Source organism: Carettochelys insculpta, chromosome 1, assembly GCF_033958435.1.
Source record: "Carettochelys insculpta isolate YL-2023 chromosome 1, ASM3395843v1, whole genome shotgun sequence".
Taxonomy (NCBI): Eukaryota; Metazoa; Chordata; order Testudines; family Carettochelyidae; genus Carettochelys; species Carettochelys insculpta.
This window is the reverse complement of record NC_134137.1, coordinates 167,565,650-167,586,720: the sequence shown is the minus strand read 5'-3', so window position 1 is coordinate 167,586,720 and position 21,071 is coordinate 167,565,650. Positions and strand designations below refer to the sequence as shown.

The following is a 21,071-nucleotide window of genomic DNA, read 5'->3' as shown; positions in this document are numbered from 1 at the left end:
CTTTGCCCACGAAAGCTCATGCTCCAAACTCTCTGTTAGTCTGTAAGGTGCCACAGGACTTCTTGTTGTTTTTTAAGGCCCAGAAGTAATTCCTTGGCTTTTGCCCCCTTAGTGCTCTGCAAAGGGCTTTCTGGTCTCCAGAGGGGTTTTAGCACAAGCTGGGAGGGGCTGTGGTATCAGACAGTCATCAGGCACTTGTAGGGCTTTTTTTTTTCTGGGTGAGGACCAGCCTTGTAACACAAAAACAAACTGGGCAGGCCACGTGATGCCAGTGTTTATTCTCGCTTGGGAAATCCAGTCTCCTTGTAGAGCTGTCACGGCACAGGCAAAACTGCCGTGGCTATAAAAGGGTTGGGCCCTCAGCCGGGAGCAGAACCCGCTTCTGTTCGCTGGCTGTATCCTCAGCGCGGGTCCCCAGGCCCCCGCCCCGGCTGGGAAGGCACGCGTGAGCCGCGCTGAAACTCAGCCCAGCTGCGCACAGCACCGGAGGGTGACTTTGGGGGCCGGTGCAGCTGAGCCTGGCAAAGGAGGAATTTCTCCCCGCGAAACTCCGCCTGCACCGGCTCCGTCCTGCCCTTGAACTGACAGGGGAAGAGCCGCCTCCGAGGCACAGAGTACATCACGCGGAGCCGGGCTGCGGGGGGGGCGCACAGCGCTTCCCTCGGTTGCTAAGTGCTAAGAAGTGGGGAGGGGGGGTTGCTTTCCAGCGCGGTCTGTTTTTTCCGCCGCGATCCGTACCGCGGGAGCCCGCCGAGATGCGCTCGCCCTTTCTCCCGGAGGGCTGCAGCGCAGCCCCCGTTCGGGTGACTGGCGTTCAGCCGAGCCCCCTCCCCCCGCCGTGGGGGCCAGTCTCCACGTGGGCCTGGCTCGGCAGAGCCCTCGAATCAGGGGCTTTCCGCGGCTCTCGGGTGGGGCGAGGCTTTCCGTGTGTGGCCGGGTTACGTTCCGCGCTCTGCCTGCAGGGAGTCCGGCCAACCCTCCTGAGCCGCGGAGCAGCAAATGCCCCGTGGGCGCTGGACTGAGCCCCAGGCTGGGCCCGGCGAGGCGATCTTAAAGCGCATCCACAGCGCGCCCCGCTGCAGTCGCAGTCGCAGGAGCCCAACTGCACTGGTGGGGGGTGCCCGGCGGGCCCAGCGCAGACAAAGGGCTGAAAGGCCAGGCCGGGGAGCGTGCCGCAGGGGGCCGAGGCCTGTGCATGCGCCAGCGGCCGGGAGAGGGGGAGATATTTTCCCACCCCGCCCCTTGGAAGCCGGGGGGAACTTCCCTCCCCGGAGCGCCCGGAGGCCGGAGCGTAGGCCGAACGCCGCCCGTGCCCCTGCCGCCGCGGCAGCGCCGCGCTCTGCAAATGCCGCCAAAGTACCCGGGCGCCCAAGTTAATGATTGATGCGTGCGGCTCATAGCGCTCGCCTCTGCCGCGCTCCTATCGCTCGGGGCCACAGCCCGGCTGGAAAACGCGCCCGGCCGGCTGCAGCCCGGCTAAAACAGCCGGCTGGGGCCGGCCAGCGTGGTCCCCGCAAGGCGCAAGCGGCCGCCTTCCTGGGTGCGGCAGGCGCGGGCTGAAGGCGAGGGTCGCAAAGGCCTGTCCGCCAGGCCGAGCTAGACGGGCTAAGCTGCCGGCGGCCCACGCACGCTAAATCAACCCCCCGCGCTCGGAAGAGGGGGCGCGAAGGGGATGCCGCGCGAGCCGCACCCCAGCGACCGCAAGGCAGGGATTTAGCTGTGCTCACGCGGCCAGCGGTCCCGCTCTGCTTTCCTGCCGCAGGCGGCCGAAACAGGCCCCTTCGGGGCGATCGCACTGCGGTGGGGAACCTTGCCCGGAAACCCCAGCGCTGCTTTGGCCGCTGACACCCAGGGACCACGTGCCCTCCTTCAAGGCAAACCTGCAGGGGGCAACTAGGTTTGCAGGCGCCTAAAGCCCCCGCGGAGCAGACCGCCCCCCGCACAGCCCAGAGCCAGAAGGGCGGGGGCGGGGCGGGCGGTTAAGTCCCAGCTCCGCAGCCCTAGAGCAGGTATCAGCCGTAAAAACGCCTCGGAAACCAACCACTCCCAACTCAGGGCCGGGGGATGAAAGCCCGATTAGCAGGGGCTGGCAGGAGCCTGCCCCGGAGCTCTGAGGCCTTTCCGTGTCCCCGGCGAGCGGCGCTCCGACGCCACGTGCAACTAAGGGAACAGGCGCGGCTGCAGCAGGGAGCCCGGCTGCATTTCGTTTGCAGACCCGGCAGACAAAAAGTTAGCACTCGGGCAACTCTGGCTGCGCCGCACCCGGGGCGAGCTCTCGCAGCACGGTGAGGTCCGCCGGCCTGTCTGCCAGCTGGTGAGCAGCCGCCGGCGCGCCGCCAGTCCCCGCAGCACAGGGGGTTTCACAGGGACAACGGCAGCGAGCCAGGGCCAACGCCAGGCAGGTAGATCCGCCTGCCTCTCGCCCTCGCAGGCCGCCAGCGCGCCTCCTGCCCGCGGCCGCCGGGCGCGCACACGCCCAGCAGCTCTCTCCCCGGCTTTAAAGGTGTCGGAGACCATGGAGGCGGCGGGTGGAGCCCGCTCACAGGCAAAGGCCAGGGCAGCCTCGGCCCCCTCCGAGGTCACGTTGTGCCTCCAGCCCAGCCGGATCGCCCGCCAAAGGTTCCGCCCCTGGCTCGCCTCCCTGCCCTGCACCCGTGGGGAGCGGGGAAGGAAACCGGAGGGGTGCGGGGAAGCTGCTGGGGAACCCCCCTTCCGCCCCCCGGCCAGGGAGCAGCGCGCCAGACAAAGGCGAACCTGGCCGGGGAACCGGACCCGCCAGTGCGGGGCTGGGAAGGGAGGGGAATGTGGCGCGGCTGGGCGGCTGCTGGGGTCCAGCCAGGCCAGGGGCTCGGAAACCTGCCCGGCTGAGCCAGCCCGGCGGGGAGGGAGAGGAGAGCGAGCGAGCGATCGGGGGAGGCGGGGAGGCAGCGCCATCTTTTCCTGGCACAGCCAGCGCTCGGCTCGGCTCGGCCGCGGGCTCTCTCGGTTTCTTTTCAGCAGCGGGAAGCGTGCGATTAGCAGGCAGCCAAGCGGAGCCGCCCCGCGCCCACGCAGCCCCCCCTCGCGCCCCCGGCAGCTCGCGTGAGCCGGCGCTCAGCCTCTGGCTGCGATCGCTGCACACCAGCGCCTGCCCCGGCCAGCCCGGCCCCGACCTCTCTGCCTGTGGCACCCCGCTGCACGGGCACCCGCCCCCTCCTTTGCGCGGCCGGCCCCCAGCCGGGTAAGGCACAGCTGGCCGCCGGGGCGAGCCCGAGCTCCGCCGCGCCCAGGGGTGGGCCGCGCGGTCTCCGCCTTCCGGAGCGCGGGCGGCGAGCCAAGGCCTCCGACTCCTCTCGCTGCTCACGCCCCGCACCTTATCGCGGGGAAGCAGCTGGGCGCAGGGGAAGGAGGGGCAGGCGCTGTGAGCCCGCAGCTTCACGCTCTCTGCGGGGGGAGGGGAGTCGAGGCCCCGCGCCGGCTGCTGCCAGCCCTGGGCGGCCTCCTCCCCCGCGGGGCCGGGCAGGGCCGGGGTGCGCTGCGACCTCCCCGCCTCTAGGGCCCGACCCCGGGAAGGGCGGGGGGAGATCCTCGCGGCCAGCGCTCCCGCCCCCAGCCGCTGAACAGCGCTTTATTCTCCAGCGCTCAAACCCCTCATTGTGCGGGGCCGAGTCACCTGCCTCCGCTGGGGCCCGGCGCGCCGGCCCCGCCTTGGCGGGCAGCCTTCCCCGGGGCGCGGGAGGCGGGCCGGGGAGCTCGCTGCAGCCCGGAGCACGGCCGGGCCCGGGGAAGCCTGGCGCGGCGGCGGCGGCGGCTGCAGCAGCAGCAGCAGCTCGCACAAGGCGAGCGCGCGCGGCCGCCTCGCAGACCTGCCGCTGCCCGGGGCGGTGGGGGGGGGCGCGCCGAGCGAGGGGGATTTGCTGGGTGGTTGGCTGAGCCGGGGAAGGAGGGGGCGGGCGGGCTGCGCTGAGCGCGGGGGGATTTGAGAGCGCGAGAGAAGGGGGAGGGAGGTGTTGGTGGCGCCCGGGGAAGGGGGATGGGGGGCGGCTGCCGCTCCTGCTGGGGAATGTTTGGGGCGGCTGCGCCGCGGGGAGGGGGTAGTGTGGGGGCGCTGCCTGCGCCTGCCGAGGGGTACGTGGCAGGCGCGGGGGCAGCCCCTTATTTCTAATAAAGGACTTTGAGTGAGAGAAAGGCAGGGAGGGAAAGACGTGGGGGCAGCGTCTGGGGAGGGGGGATTAGATGGGGGCAGCCGCTGCCCTGGGCCGGGGGGATTTGGTGGAGGCAGGGCTGGCTGGCCATGTGGGTGGGGGATCTGATTTGGCGAGGAGGGGCTGTGATGATGGGGGGGGCCTGGCTGGGGCATTTGCTGGGGGCTGTCCTGGGGCAGGGGAGGCGTGGGGGAGGCTTGGCTGGGGAGTTGAGGGGGAGTGTGGGCTGCCCCTGGCAGGGAGCCGCGTGTGAGGCGGGGGGAGGTGTCGGCTGTGCCTCGCCGGTGGGGATTTGATAGGGGAGGGCAGGAGACAAGTCTCCTGTTTCTAATAAAGGAATCGGCTGTTATTGAAGGATAAACGCAGGGAAGCGGAGTCGTGTGGGCTGCAGCCGCCGAGCCTGGGTAGCTGCTGATGTGAGGGTGGAGATAAAACGCTTCGCAAGGGCTTGAGTGAGAAACGCCGGGGAAGGAGCCCAGCCCACCACGCCCTGTGGGCCCCCTCCTCCCCCACACTGTCGCAGTCGTCCCAGAGCGTGGCTGGGGCGAAGGGAGGCGCCGAGGCTGCTGAGGGCCGGCCTCGGGGCTTGCCAAATGGCTGTGACTTAGGGGAACTCTGGGGATGACTAATCGCCCCGGGCGAGCGCGCAGCTAGGTGGTTTTTTGTCATCAGCTGCTGACCCACTCGCTGCGAGAAAACAACTGCGGTGGGTTTCTGAGAAGGGCAGGAGGAGGAGACCTGGGGCCGCGCCTGGCCTCGGGGAACTCCCCTCTCTCGGCAAGGAGATCGGCTGCCGCGCCCGGCTAGCAAGCGGCCGGGCCGCGTGTGCTTCCGTGTTTGCGCTGTCAGGGCAGCCGAGTGGTGGGGGGTTACTGCCGAGGGCTGCGCTGGCTGAGCCAGGGCTAGGGAGCTGCCCCCTGCGGCCCGGCGGGAGGGAGAGACTGAAGGAGAGCTGCTGAGAGTCACGGCAGGAGGAGGCCGTGTGGCCTTGGCGTCTGACGGTGCGAGAGGATGTCTGCAGGTCTGGGCCCTGCTCTCCTCCTGCGCGGCAGGGGGAGGAGGCGCCTTGCTCCGGACTTGCAGGGTGTGTGTCTTCCTGGCTTTCAGGCCCGCTCCAAGGGATGGACTCAAAGGGTGAACGTGCCCGAGTCCGTCCCTGTGGAAAGAGGGAAGGGGGGTTGCTGTGCTCCCAGTGGGGCCACATATTCCAGCCTGCTTGTCCTGAGGCTGCCTGACCTGCTGTTGTCCACAGAGCTGGGAGGTTCTGAAGATCTCCAAAAGTTACACTGGAGAATTGTGTGTTTGGGCCTGTCCCGCTGGGGAAAGGGGTTGCAGGTCCTGGATCTGTTTCTATTGCAGACCCTGCCGTTTGGGGGTGGACCTACTCTGGGGGATGGGGAAGGAGACGCTGTCTTGCGTTGGCTCCGATGAGAAGCCGATAGCATATAAAATGGGGGGAAACTGTGGAACCCGAGATGGCAAAATCTAGGAAATCCCTCTCTTTTGTAAATACTTCTAAAAAAATTCACTCCTGCCGGAGTTCAATCTCCAGCAAGTCCTATGGCGTTTCCCCCGTTTAACCTTAAAAAGGCCTGGAAAAAGTCAGTCGAGGCTCTTATTTTGTATTAATAATCACCATATGTTGACACTGTTATGTGACCCTCCCAAATACAGCTACCTGTTTAGTTTCAACACAGGGAGTGGTAGGTAAAACACAGACAAGTTCCTTAACTACTCACATAGAAGCCTGGCTGGTTACTTCAGTGTAGTGGCTGAGAACAAGAGCTGGATGCACAGTAAATCTGAATTATTAATAGTTTAATTTAATTATGCGAATAATTCGGGCTTCCAACAGAAACATTTAGAGGAAACCCTTTACTGACTGCGCTACTCCTTTGTTTTCGTTAGAGTGACCGGGGGAGGGGACTTTGGTTGGGAGTGACCTTTTTAACAGAACGTTTTCCTTGGGCTGTTTGAGGCTGCTCTCAAAACGGACATTTCTGAGATAGGAGGACACAGATGAAGATCGCTGGGGGACGGGGTGGGGGGAAGGGGCGGTTCTAAGCGGACGTTTTACCCGAGCTTACTGTTATCTTATCTTTCACACTTGGAGGGTGAAAAAAGTGGCTTATCTTTGCATCCAGCCCCCTCCCGCCTTAATTGCTAAAACACTGCAGAGTGCTAAGTGCGGGACTGAGGAATCTCTCGGTGTCTTCCATGAAAACAGGGCTATTTAAAAATGCGGGGAGTGTTCCCCGTGCAAGCGCGGAGATCCTGGTACGCTCCCTCCCACCCCGTGCTCTCCTACGTGTGCGTCCCAGTTCGGAAAACCACCGCTGCTGGGCTTTGAGCTGAACGGCAGATCCAGCCGCTTTGTACCAGTCAGCCCACAAGGACGACTCAGCGGTGTATTCCACTAGCTGCGGGGGCCTCAGTACGTTCAGTCGTTTTCGTGCTGAATTCTGAAGTATGAACTTACAGTCACCTCTCCAGCCGATAGAGCAAACGCGCTGTTTGTGAACCCGGGAGCAGGATCGCACCGGCTGCTCGGGAACAGGGGGATCTCCCCTTGCTTTTCTCACCCCCACCCCGCTTAGGAAAGGTAACTGGAGGTGATTCACCGACTGTATCAAATTATTAACACAGGAGCCAGTGTCTGCACAACCGTGCTTTAAAATAATGGCGTTTCCCCCTTCCATTGTATGATATTTAAACTCTGGAGCTTGGTGGATATTCGGTCGTTTGTCTGTGTCACATGCAGGCCGCTAATGGCTGAGATTCGAGGCGCTGTGTATTGTGCCTTGCCGAGATGCCTGGTATGTACTGAAGGGTCTGTCGGTGCTTCCAGTAAAAAGCCCGCGGCAGAGGGTTTATAAATCAAGTGCAAAAATTAGCTGCAGACTCGTACTTGAGAGGCACCCGGCTTTAATTTAAACACGAATGTTAGCCAGCGATTAGAGTGCCGGGAGGTTGAATTGCTCTGTTCAGAGCTCCCATTCTCCCCGGAGCAGTTTCAGTGTCTGCCGGTACACTCGGTGTACGTTTACCAATATTTAGATCCCTGCGTGGTGAACTAGAGCACACAAGGGGCTGTAAATCTAAACGCCTATTCTGGTTTTTAGTCCCTTGACGGATTCTCCTCCCCGCCCCCATCAGCCCCGCTCCTGCAGGGCCCTGCTTCGCAGCTGCATCTTCCTCCTAGGAACACTGGACAGGGTTGCAGACAGTAGTCCTTTCAGAACCTGTCAACATCGCTGCTTGATTGCTTGTCAGAGCCCTGGGAGGCGAGCCCTCCCCCTCGGGATGAGCCTGCTGCTGCTGCCTCTCCGGCACCCCAGAAATGACAGGCACGGTCTGGGGGAGCAGAACTGCTCCCCGGTGTGCCGGCAGAAAAAAGGCTCCTCCTGGCTCATCAGTGCCTTCCTCAACTACTTCTGGTGTTTTGAGCCAAGCCAGCCAACAAAATGGCTGAGACCTTAAACTTTAAGAGGTGGCTGCTGTTCACTGGCTGTATATGGTTTTGTTTGGGCGATGTTATTTATGGGTTTTCAACATGCTTCCTAAAGAAGGGATACAGTAGTCTCCTTTGTCCGGGAAGCACATACAGTTACGCCATTCAAGGAGCTGATCAGGTACATTACTGCATAAAACTGTGGAAGTAGAGAGAATGCAGGGTGTAGGGAGGGGAGAAGTACTGGTCTGGTGACTAGCCAGTATTTCAGGAAGGTTGTTTGTTATTATTTTTTGTGGTTTGTGCCACAGGGGGGAAAAAAGCCAGGAAATAGACATGGCTGACATGCCATCCCTAACTGTTTTGCTGGGTGTGTTTCCTTAATATTGTAAATTAATGCCAGAAAAACAGGCTCAGCTTTGAACTTTCTCTCTGTAACACTCCATGAGTGTCAGCACTTTGATAAAGCATGTATTTCCTACTTAGTTATTGCATGGTGCTGCTCTATATAGACCATAGATGTTTCCATTATAGCCACCCTTATTCAGGGTTTTTAACGGTGAGGTTCTAAGTAATCAGGCCCAAATCCGAAACCCAAATTCTAAAACTGAATCTTTTCTTGTCAGTGGAGATGGGTAGTTAGGAAGTGTCAAAAACAGCAGTAGTTTTATTGGGCGGGGGAAGGGTGCATAGCACTATTCTTGTTACTTCCCTTTGGGGACAATTTCAGATGCTAGCCATAAGGAACTAAAAATGGATCTAATCTGAACAGAATTGTCCTGCTGCTACCAAATACATATTACAGTAGTGGTAATGTGCAGCATGGCTTTGATTTCAGGTGGGAGTTGGTAGGATTTTGCAACAATATGCTGGCCCAGTCTGAGGCCTGAAAGAACTGCAGACCTTGCGTAAGGCCTAGTGGAGGTTGTCTTGCTTTTTATTCAGGTTTGTTCACTTCCATTCTTAACAGACTGTACAAGGGAGAGGGGTCTGATTTAAGACATACACTGGTCAGGCAATTCAAAGCTCAAGATAGCCATGTCTTCTGTAGGCTTTTTCATGGCACTAATCATCATGGGATCTGAGCAGCGCACATGCATTATTGAATGCATCCTCACAATGCTCCTCAGAGGGGGGGGAAGTATTGTCTTTGCAATTTTGCAGATGGAGAACTGAGGCACATGGAGATTAAGGTCACACTCCTTATAAAATGTTCTTTGAGTGGTGGTATTTGATTTACCCGGTAACCTTCCAGGCTAGAAGTAAGAATGGTAGAGGTACAGGTAGACTTCAGAGTCAGGTATAGTACCAGTGTGATTCATGGAATGGCAGGTAAATTAATCAGGGAGTGAAATAATAACCCCCTTTTTGAGGCCTCACGTTAGAAGCCCCAGTCCACCGTTAAGAATGGATTTGCCTTTACAAGGTTGTTAAGTGCCTAATGTTATTGGAACAGTTGTGTTTGTGAACTGCATTCTCACCATACTTTATAAAAACATCCGCGCAAGGATCCCCGCGTCCGTGTACGGAGCTTTCTCTCGCTGGCTTTCATGGAAATGCTCCCTTCGCTGAGTGCAGTGTACAGCAGCCTGACCTCCGGGTCAGTTCCCTGAAGGGCTTGTGGGAGGGGGAAGGCGGCCTGATAGTCTGCAGGCAACACTATGCTCCGGATTTACCGAGGCGTTGCCTTCATCGGCCTGAAGGAAATGCAGCCCCGTGTGTTCAGAAGAACCGAGACAACCTGGTTCAGGGATTGAACTGCTGCTCCAATGGCTTCGCAGGGAAACAAAACAAACCAGACAATAAAGCAGACAGCAGACCGAGCCTATTGCTGTTCCTCCTAACAATGAACAAAGTTAAAGTACTTTAAAAAACAAAGAGCGATCAGATGGGTCTTTTCTCAAGGTAATTTAACAGAGTGGTTCTGAAATGCATGTGGCACGGCCTTTTTTGAGCTAAGGTCGAGATAACGTTCCATACAATATGGAGATTTGATGTGCATTGCGAATCAGGAAATGTAAAGAAAGAAAAATATTTTTTTTTTTACAGAGAATTAACTCAATCCAACAGCAGACTTTACCCACCAGGAGAGGGGAATTTACAGTCCTACTTTTCAAGTAAAAAAAGCAATTTAATTAGGTTTTTCCCCAGGGGAACAAAAATACCAGAGGCCTTTCCTCAAGCTGTGTGTATGTAACTCACGTGTGTGCAGTCTAATAACTTTTAATGTCTAGCCCTAAAACGTCTTTATAAAAAAATAGCTTTACAAGCTAATAGGCCAGGTGTCCTCCTGCTCGATATCGGTGATTTTTTAAATGTAGGGGATAAGTTTGCAGATGTAAACCGCATAACCCCGCAATACAATACATATAGTTTTTTTTTTCACGGTTTGAAAAACATCATCACAGCGGAAGACATGAGATGTAAATGCTCTTGCATCTTCTTTCTTAAGCTTAGGTACCTACCTACTGCTTAAAAATCAAGGGGAGGGGAAGCTCCATTTGCATCAGCTGTTTTTAGAAGCGCCAAGACAAGGGCAATTCAGTTGTGTGTCTAGAGTTTCGGGTTCAGACCGTTGCTATTTCACTTCTGCTTTGACAGGGATGATTTTTTGAAAAGTAGATGCCTACCGAAAGCTAAAATAGTATAAATAAAGTCTCAAAGAATACCAACGCTGTGGTCAAGTTCTTCACTGTTTTATCTGACAAGGGCTGATAATTAAGATTCACTAGTTCAGTTTAAGTCCAGTCTTCTTTCGGGAACTTCTGTTTTTGCCACCTTTAGAGCGACCTTACCCCTAAACAAAATATGCCTTGGGAACCAATACCTTTTGTGCCCACATAGAATAGGCACCTTTTCAAAGTCAAGATGCTGTAAAGGGTATGTAAAGAAGGAGGCTAAATACTTTATGACACTGAATCCTCCACGCAGAGACGAAAAGACATCAGAATAAATTGCCTGGGTGAATTGTGCTCTCTCTGGAAAGAGTTAAAGAAAGGTAACAACAGCAGTAACAACAAGAAGTCCTGTGGCACCTTATAGAGTAACATATTTTGGAGCATAAGCTTTCGTGGGCAAAGACCCGCTTGGTCAGATGCCAGTAGTAATAAGGGCCCGAGTCTGGTCCCATTACACACAAAGGTAATACTCCAAGTCACTTCTTTGGGACTAGTATTTGGCTCCAAAGGTTGCCTGTGTGAGTAAAGAGAGCAGAACTTGCCCCTCAACACCCTTACCTCGGGGTCGGGCTGTGCTTTATTCTCCCTTCTGCCCTTAATTTCCCATATTAACCCTGTGAAATACCACCTCCACGACCGCTCTGTAACTACACCGCTAAGGCAGATCAACCCAACGTACGAGTATCTGTCAAGTCGGGCGTTACGGGCATGAAATTTACCAGCTGAGCTGCCTGAGCCAAAAGCTGCGCTGCCAAAGTAAATAGATGCCGTAGATAACCACCAGCCCTGCGATTAAAGGGCTTCAAACCCCGGCAGAACGCTCCAACCAGCAGCAGGCAATGCCGAAAGCAGCTCTGGGCGCTTCACGCCCCACCTCCCCGCCCCACTATTTCCAAACAATTCGCACGCCCGGAGAACGTGGTGAGGAGTTTCAGGCTGGGAGCAGGCGGAGAAGAAAGGGAGCCCGCGGAGAAAGGATGCTTTGAAGCAGAGAAGGGGAGCAGGGGGCTGAGCGGAGCGGTCCGGCCGAGGGCTGCGAGGTGGGTAAGACGCTTTGGGGGGCGAGGGACCCAAGCCAGCCTCCCACTGGCGCCCCAGGAGAAGTGGGGTTGCGCTGTGCTGGGGGCGAGGGGGGGCTGAGAAGCGTCTGGTGGGGATGGGGCAGCCGCGGGCTTCTGGTCTCAGCCCCCCCCCTCGGCCCCCCGGGAGCGAGCGGGCGCGCACGCGGAGGGGAACAAAGCGGCCGCCACCTGGGGAAGGGGTGCTGGGCGTGGGGGGTCCCCGCACCTGAGCGAGCGGCGGCGCCTCAGAGGGCGGCTGGCCCGGGGGGGAGCGGGGAATACAGCCCGCTTCTGCGGGGGGGCGGGGGCGGCTGCTGCTCCGGGCGCGCGGCGGGAGCGGGCCGAGGCGGGGGGGGGGGGGAGGGCGGCGCTGGGCTGGCGGGGCGCTCCGGTCGGGGCCCCCGCGGCTGCCCGGCGCTGACAGCTGGGCCGAGCGGAGTGCGCGGAGCTTTACGGGAATTACGGCCTCGGCGCCGGCCTTCTGGATACCGCACGGGGGGCACTTTCCTCCCCGCCCCCCCCCCGCGGGCTCAGGCGAGCGCGGAGTCTCCCCGGGACGGCCGCAGCGAGGTGAGGGTGAGGGTGGGGGAGGGGCGGCGCGGCGCGGCTGGAAGCGGGAGCCCGGCCCGGGGAGCGGCCGGGCGGGGGCAGGGCGCGAGCCGCTGAGGGGACGAGAAGCGCCTGGGCGGGGGGGGGGGGGAAGGGAGGGGGAACTCGCTCCGGCAGAGCGCGGCGGCGGCGGCGCTGCTGCTGCTATTGCTGCTGCTGCTGCTGGCGGCGGCTCCCTGAGCCGAGCGCAGCGCCCGCCCGGGGGAGGGACGGGCGGGGGCGGTGGCTGGAGCAGGAGGCGGCGGTGGCGGCGGCGGCCGGGGGCTGCGAGGGGAGAGCAGCGCAGCGCAGCGTGCGGCAGACGGAGCCGGGCTCCCAGCGGCGAGGGGAGGCAGAGCGGCTTTCCCGGCGCAGGGGGATTAAATCCCCCGCCCCGCGCACAAAGCCGCGGCCGGGCCACGGGTGACGCCGGCCCCGCGGCGGGAGCGCCATGTAGGAGGGAGGCCGGCCGGCCGGCGCCGCCAGGGGACTCAGCCCGGAGCAGCCAGCAACATGGCGCTGCCAGCCCTGCGCCCGCAGCCCGAGTGAGCCTGGCGGGCTGCGGAGCCCCGGGCAGCCCCCGCCGCGACCACCTGCCCAGCCCCCGCCGCCGCGGTCCGGGGAGCGGGACACAGACCGAGAGCGAGAGGGGAGCAGCAAACTTTTTGCCCCCTCCCAGCCCGGGCTTCCCTTCCGGGGAGCGGAGGGGACGGCCCGGCCCGGCCGCCTCGCACTCGGCGCTGCTGCTGCTGCTGCTGCTGCTGCTCGCCAGGCCGGAGCACAAGGTCAGTGGTACTGCGCGGAGTCTGGCGCGTCTGGCTGGGCTCGGGGAGGGAAGGCGGCGGTACCGCGGCCCGGCCCTGCCCGGGGATCGGGGCTGCCGGGCCGGGCTTTGTGTCCGGGCCAGTAGCTACGCGGCGGGCGGCTGGGCCCTCCCGCTGCGCGCCCGGCGGGCATGGGTGCCGCGGAGTGGAAGTTTGTCGGCAGCCGGCTTGGAGAGCTGTCCCCTGGCGTGGAGGGGGAGCGGCCGGCCGCGCTCCGCCTGCTCCCCGGCAGGAAGGGGGAGGAGGGGGGTTCCCGGCGCGGCTGCCTCCGAGCTGGAAAGCCCTGTGAAAGCCCCACCTCTGACCGCGGCGCGGCTCCCCGGCGAGGGGGTGGGGGAGGGCCCGGAGTCGGTGGCCGCGGGCTCAGGTTCCCCTCCGCGCCGGGGCAGCTGGCGGAGAAGCCCAAGGGACCAGGCACACGACTGGGGACGCGGCTGGGGCTGTCGGACGCGGGTTGTGCCACAGCCAGGTGAAGGGCGGACTTTGACCGCGCCGGGTAAAGGGGCTGCTGCGTGAGGCTTTCTCGGGGCGCGGAGGCGGCGAAGGGGTTGTGCTGTGTGAAGCCGCGGGCGGGGGCCAGTCCCCGTGGTCCCTGGCTCGGAGATCTCTGCTGGGGTGGGGCCCAGCCCGAGGCAGAAGTTTCTTCGTTTCACATCTAGTAGTCGGTGGAAGGAAAACTAGAGCGAGGCCGGGAAGTTGCTATCAAAGGCCGCTCGGGGAAGGGCAGCCAGGTCTCTCCGCCGCACGCCCTCGCCAACTCCCAGGCTGGTCTGCGCAGCAGATGAGACGCGTATTTGATGTTCGTGGAGCCAGGCCGCGGGCGATATTTGCGGAGCTTTCAGCTTCCTCTTTTTTCCCCCTCTTCCTTTCTTCTTTCCGCGCCGCGCCGCGTGTCGGGCCTGGGGTGGGGGCGGGGCGGGGCGGGGGGAGCGCACACCCGGGACTGAACTGGAGTAACACCGGCGGAGCGGGGGGCTGCGTTTAACGGGCTTGCCTCAGCGCTTGTTGCTGCAGTCATTTCTTCTACCGAGTCTTTTGCAGCGAGTCCGCTCGCTGGCTTTCATCTGCTCCTCGGAGCCTGTCGCGCTGCCTGCGTGTTTTGTGTTAAAAAATCAGCCGCGCCGGGCTCGCCTGCAATCCGGCGGCAAAGTCTGGTGGTTTCGGGGCGTTATTAACTTTCTGGGCGATGGGGAGCCCGTCTGTCCCTCGGAAGTGGGGACTGGCAAAGGGCTGCGTAGGAGCTGGGAACAAAGCTAAAACGGAGGGGACCTCCTCCAAAGGTGGGGTTAAGTGGAGCCTGGAGTGTTTCTTGCCGTGGCGTTGGAAACCGCCGCCGAAATCTATTGTGGCCGGGGCTTGAATTGAGCTTTGCCGGCAGAGCGGCGTTCTCCCCGTACCGCGGAACGCTCGGGGAATCGTGCCTGGCTGCCTCTGCCTCGCCACGCGCCCCCGTTCCTGTAGCCTCTCTCCCGAGACCAGACGCGTGTGCGTGCGTGTTCGGCTCGGGTTCGCTGCGGTTGCGTTGGTGCCCACGGATTATTCTTCCTTTGGCTTTTTAAGTGGAAGGCGCCGGTTCCTTGGAGAAGGCAGGGCGCCCATTGCCCGGTCTGCCTTTGGGAGGGGAGGGGAGGCGGGGTGCTTTTCTGGCTGGGTTGCAGCGTATCCCCAGCTCAGGTCCTTGCATTGCTCTCACAGATAGGTGGCTGGAAGTTAATCAGGAGCTGTGGCCTGGATCCATGAGTTGCACAGCTTATTAACTATTCCCCCAGCTTTGGGCAAGACCGGACCTCCACCTCTCCCCTCGTACCTCTTCAACAGGGCACTCCCAGGGAGAGCTGGAGACAGCTGACGGGAGAGGGGTGTGAAAGGGCGTGATTAAGAAATATTTACCTTCCGAGGGGTGGGGACTTGTTCCGACCGCTGCGCTGACCCGGTCTCGCTCAAAGGGCGGGGAAGGGCCGCGCGCTGTGAGCCAAGCGCCGTGCGGGTGGAATGTAAAAAGTGTGTGTCGTAGCAGGCGCTCGGAGAGCAGACACAATCCTATTTGTCAGGCATGAAGGTGGGCTGTTTTGAAGGCTACAGATGTACGGTGAGGGATTATGCTGCGGACACTGTTCCTTTATTTCCTTCGCCATTTATAAGGTGAGTGGCGGAGGCTGAGGGACCGGGAAAGGGCTTCTCCTGGCATTGTGTGTCCGCCTGTGATAGATCGGTCTAGACAGCCGTTCAGGCTCCCTGCGAGCTCAAGAACCGGAGCCTGAAAGAGGGAGCGGGGGAGACCGAGAGGAAAAGGTCAGCGCGACGTTTCTGGTTAACCCTTCGAGCTGAGGGGAACCGAGATGGCTGTGGGCGGCGGAAAGAACCGGATAAGCGGTTGCGACGAGGCCGGAGGGAAAGGGGCAGCGCTGCGCGTCGCGGTCCGACCCCCGGAGCTAATTGCGTTTTAAGAGCTGTTTCCCACAACAGGAAAAGAGTTTACGAGGCGGCTGCCAGGTTATTTGGTTCCCAGAACTTCCCTCTGTTGAGAAACTCCGAGGAGCGCGTTAACCCCGTGTCCGATCGGTGCGGGGCCGGGCGGCTACCCCTACCCACCCGGGGCCAGACACACCCACCCCCACGCCGCCCGCCTTGCGCGCAGCCCGAGTGTGGCGCGGCCGGGGCCCAGCCAGCGAGTGTTTGTTTACCCAGCGCAGCTCACCGCCTCCCTCCCCGGGTCACGCTGGAAAACCCGCGGCGGAGATTCACAACCCCGCCGGGCGGGGAGCGAAAGGAAAGCGAGTTTCCGCGACAACCTCGCCGCTCCCAGCCGCCTCTCGCCTCCCCACCCCCCCCGCCCGCGGCCAGAGTCCCAGCGATCTGGGCTGCGGGGAGGAAAGCAGGCGACGTTGTTGTAGAGCTCCGGGCGGCCCTGGGTTTGTCCCACGTACGCCCAGAAAGGCACGCAAGCCTCCCTGGGGTGGTTGTGAAGCACAGCGGACTTCCCGGGGGGGGAGTCAGAGCCCGAAAAGGCGAGCAGGGAATAAGGCTTCCGGTCCTGTTTGGGTGACTTTGAGTGGCGTGTGGGTTTCCCATTGTCAGGGCCATACAGGCGATTGTGCCGTGCACGTCCGTGCGGTGCAGATTAAAGGGAGTCAAGGCTCCAGAGCCGTAGATAAAAGCAGGTTTGTGTTGGATTTGCCTGCAGCGCAGACCATCCTCATTCCTCTTTGTCTGAGCCCTGGCTCCGGGCGCTCCAGTCTTATTGGAAATATTCCCGAGGAGTCCGCGCAGAGCCAGGGCAGCAGGCAGCTCCGCGTTTATTTACACTTCACATCCAAATACATCTCTAATGAGACAGAAGCAACACCGGAAATGGTAGATGTGTGGCATATCGAATAGAGAGGAGTACCAAATAGACATACAGAATTTCCCTCTCCTCCCTGCCACCAAAAGAGGCCATGAAAACCAAGCCAAGAATCTGGAGACTGAACTGAAATAACCTTCTCCATAGACGTCTATAATAAACCACACGGATGAAATTTGAGGTTATTCTAACGTTAATAGAAGTACTTAAATGTGTGAACTCTGGGCCCAAACTCCAGTGTCTTGACCAGCTATTGAAATATTTCTGGTATCTGGGCTCCAGACTATGCTGCGGAGCCATGTGCCGGAAGCACCTTCTTTATCCCAGGATGCCTCCTTATCTGTAAACCACCTTGAGATTTGGCTAATCACCTAAGGACCCTGTCCAAAACCGTTCACTTTCTTCATAAACAAGAGGTTTGAAAAAATCAGAAAGGTTCATAGCCATTCTAACCTCCTATTTTGAGTTTTAAGTAGACTCACCCATGGAGCATTTTGTTTAATCCTAGGGTTTACAAAAACACACAAGGTTTAAATCTCACTGGTCCTCAATTTGTGGACTTAATTTTTTTAAGATTACAGTTTTAAGAAAGATACATGAAAGTCAAAATTACTCTTGTCCCCTGTCCCCACCTTACAAGTTTAAAAATAGAGTGGTTAAAGAACTAAACTAATTCAGTTTAAAGGTTGGGACAGTTAGTGGGGGTGTGAAAATACTGTAATTCAATTGACAAGAGTTAATTCCTATTTTGCACAGGCCTTTTAATGTTGGCTGATGTATACAAAAGGCTACTCAGTCCCTCTGTTTATAGGACTTGCATAGTGCACAACACTTCATTACGTGGATGACATGTGATACACTGTCTTTGGCGTCTAGTTCTGTGGCACATTTTAGTGTGGGCTTTGAAACATCAGTGCACAGAGTGAGAACAGCAGGGTTTATTACTTCCTCCTTGAACTGATGATTAAAACAAATGGTAGCTAGGATGAATATTATGTTGCTCCTCTTTTGCAGTAATCTAACCACTTTCAGATCAAGTAGATTCCTTCCAGAGAACCAGCCTAACCTCTTTTAGCTGCATTCAAACGCTCTTGCGCTGTATGGTTACGGCTACACTGGAGAGTTTTGTTGACAAAACTGGTTGGAGAGTCCACACGCAAAATGCATTTGTTGACAGTATGTTGACAAAAGTTGGCACTTTCACCGACAACCTGCTGTCTCCCCCAGATATGGAAAAGCGCCTTTGTTGACAGATTCTGTTGGTAAAAAAGCTGTTTGGAAACTCGGGGGGGGGAGCCTTCTGTGGATACACAGCGCTCCTGGTTCACTGGGCAGCCCTATTTGCTGAGCTTCCGGTCCAATGCTCTGTTGAGAGAGGGTCAGGGGAGTCAAGCCACTCTGTTGACAGAGGTTTTGTCAGCCAATCTCTTCCGACAGAAATGTCTGTGGACAGATGCTTCTAGTGTAACCGTAGCCTATGTGTGTAATGAGAGGAAGAGGAGGCCTCATCTGCAAATGGGGGAGTTCCCTTGTCAGTGAACAGCACTGGCTACATTTAATTCTTGCGTCCTTTCATGGAAGAGGCTGATAGGGAGTATTACTCTGAATCGACCTTTCCCTCAGACCTGTTCAATTATCAGGACTTGAACCTTTAGCCAGAAGCTAGAACAATCTTTCAAGAAAAAAAGTTAATGAATGTTTCCCATGGCTTTCTTCCTCATCTGTACTACATTTTTAATGCAAATAATTAGGATAAGAAATCAGGAAGACCACCATCTCAGAGAAAATAATTTCCCTTGGAAAAGTTCCTTTAATCTGCAGAAGGGTCTTCTATTAAGATTTTCCTATACTCTCTGCCTCCCTCTACACTACAGCGATCCTTTGAAAGAAGTTCTTCCAGAAGATCCCTTCTGAAAAATCTTCTTCCAAAAGAGTGCACCCACACACAAAAAAGTGCATAGAAAAAAATTAATCTGTTCTTTCAATAGAGAGCATCCACACAGCCCCCCAACCGTTTTGAAAGAACAGGCCAGGGTCAAAAAATCCAGCGCCATGAGTACTGCTCTTTTGGAAAAAAGACACTTAGTGCATCTTCACACATTTTTTCCAAACGAATCTTTTTTTTTTTTTTCAAATGAATGAAATTTTCCAAATGAATCTTTTCAAAAGATGAAAGAAATGAAATTTGCCAAATGAATCTTTTTGAAAAAGTGCTCTTCCTCATCTGGGAGAGGAAGAGGGCCACTGGAAAAAGTGCTGCGTTCTTCTGATTTAATATAGAAAAAATGCATTTAAAAAAAACTTGCTCTTGTAGACGTAGCCTCTATCTTTCACTGGTGCGACAAGTTAAGATTCTTGCATTGCTACCATAAGGCTATGTCTACATGAGAGGGGTTTTCTGGCAAAACTGGCTTTTCGTCAGAAAAGTCCACTGAATGGCTACATGCAACATGTGCTTTGTTGACAGTTTGTCAGTAAAATGCAGCACGTCCACTGCTAGCGTTATGCCTCTTGGCATTCAGGTATAACACCTTAGTCAACAGTTTTCTTTCAACAAAGAAGCCACGTAGACGCTCCATGGCTCCTTCTGGTGACAGACAGGGCTTCCAGGTCTCCAGGCAGCACTGGTCGCTGAGCTTGCCATTGGCTGTTCTGTTGAGAGAGCGGTTGGGCAGTCTGGCCACTCGATATCTACAGAGCAGGTTACACTTTCAATCTGCTTTTGTGTGTGGACGTGGTCTTTTGACAGAAATTTTGCTGGAAGATCTCTTCCGACAGTCATTTCTGTCAACAGATGCTTCCTGTGTAGACGTAGCCATAGTCAGAAACAGAAAACCAACATGAAGATGTTGTAGGGATTATTCGGGTACTGTTTTTGCATGTAAAATTTACCTTATACACTAATAGATTTTGGTGTCCTGTGATTAGGCATGCAAGGAAGTCCGCTTGGAGAAGACCCTGACAGCATAAAATATAATTTGTGATCTGAAAGACAGTTTCCAGTATAATCTCATTATGCACCACAGACTCCCGGTGTTATTTTGTAGAAGGCGGACAATGATCAATTTACATTGACCCGGGGCTGGGAGAGCTTTTAGATGGTAATTGCCATATTGATTTGCATGCAGAGAGGAGACCTGCTAAAATTAAAGACCGGAAGCTAAATTAAACTAAATTTATTGTCTAGGTGCAAACTGAAAGACCTGTTAAAGTGTAGGGTAGAGTTTAAGAACTGTGAAACTTGGAGAGGAAAGATGTTTACATTGCTGGTCACTCTAAAGTTACATTCCACTTTCTAAGCATCTGTAAATACATATTATGACTCAAGCTCTATGTGCTAATTCTATTTCATTGTAAGCAGTGATACTTTAAGAAAGTTATATTTTATTACCCCCATCTAAAGCATTTGTGTTTGGTTTCCTTCATGCAAGGTTTCATAATAAAATAATAAAGTTCTATTTGGATAGGACAATTCAAGTAAAAAATACATAATCTATCAACTACACTGGGAATTCTTTGTATAGTTGAATGTGACCCTTAGGACAGAGTAGGCTAGGAGTTCTGCTCTATACCAGCATTCACATCAATAACAATTTTGGGCATGTTTTATCATCTTAATTTAGTATCAGCGAGCTAATTGTTAATAGTACATAGCTCTTGTATAATGGTTTTATGAGTAGACCTCAAAGCACTTTAGAAAAAGGTCAATTGCTTATCCCTATTTTACAGATGGGGAAACTTAGGCAAGAGAGGTCAAGTGGCTTGCCCAAGATCACAAAAGAGATTAGTGGAAGAGGCAACATTACAGCTTAGGTCTGCTGACTCCCAGGCCAGTGCTCTATCCAGTAGGCCACAAATTCACTTTCCCCTCAAATTATGCTTAGTAAACATGTAGAATACTCATGTCTCTGAAAACAACATAATAAAGCTATATGCTGTTGTGCGCTTGAGAGATTCTAAATGTATTTTATGCCTATGCTAACACTGCAATTTAGCAGTTACTTGTAGAAGTTTTGTTATAACTTTAAAATAGATTAGATTACACTGTTATCCTATGTGTTCATTTAAAATACTTTGGAATGTGTGACCTAGTGACCCTTGCCTTTAAGTAGTTTTACACTACAAAATAGACTTCTGTTCTCAGTTTTAAAAGTTCAGACTATGGGACAAATGAGGAAATGAGTAATTCAAAATTATTAGGAATGTTTTCATATTTTTGTGTAAGTCCAACCACTGAGTGTTTCTTCAGTATAGATGCTAACTCCTATAGACATTTTACATAAATAGCCATGAGAAAATATTAAAATTACAGTTAGGTTCATGCTCTGTGTTAGAACTAATAACCAAAGAAATCTACTGCCTATGTGGGGATTTCTTTGGTGCACCCAAAAGAAGGGAGGGAAAAAGTAAATTAATCAAGTTCAATATTTAGTTGTACCTGCTCCTAAACTCTGTGGCTGTGTCTACACGTGCCCCAAACTTCGAAATGGCCATGCAAATGGCCATTTCGAAGTTTACTAATGAAGCGCTGAAATGCATATTCAGCGCTTCATTAGCATGCGGGCGGCCGGGGCACTTCGAAATTGACGAGCCTTGCCGCCGCGCGGCGCGGCCAGACGGGGCTCCTTTTCGAAAGGACGCCACCTTCTTTGAAGTCCCCTTATTCCCATGAGCTCACAGGAATAAGGGGACTTCGAAGTAGGTGGCGTGCTTTCGAAAATGAGCCCCGTCTGGATGCGCCGCGCGGCGGCAAGGCTCGTCAATTTCAAAGCGCCGCTGCCGCCCTCATGCTAATGAAGCGCTGAATATGCATGTCAGCGCTTCATTAGTAAACTTCGAAATGGCCATTTGCATGGCCATTTCGAAGTTTGGGGCACGTGTAGACGTAGCCTGTATGTGTTTTAATATTGTAGCACATAGACATGGGGAAGTTAATTAACGT

At 56.2% G+C, this 21,071-nt stretch overlaps 1 protein-coding gene across 10 annotated transcripts in view; it reads left to right on the top strand.

The window, feature by feature from the left end:
* The first annotated feature begins 11,332 nt into the window (after positions 1-11,332).
* BCOR (BCL6 corepressor) overlaps positions 11,333-21,071 on the top strand; it is a 79,342-nt gene continuing 69,603 nt past the window's right edge. For 5 of the 10 annotated variants that reach the window (XM_074994924.1, XM_074994896.1, XM_074994933.1 and 2 more), the window contains exon 1: positions 12,128-12,747. The gene's annotated coding sequence lies outside the window, so the exon portion shown is untranslated. Of the gene's footprint in view, positions 11,354-11,924; positions 11,945-12,127; positions 12,748-13,227; positions 13,256-14,859; positions 14,929-21,071 lie in introns of those variants that run through there. The other 5 variants (XM_074994888.1, XM_074994862.1, XM_074994914.1 and 2 more) reach the window with 5 other exon arrangements.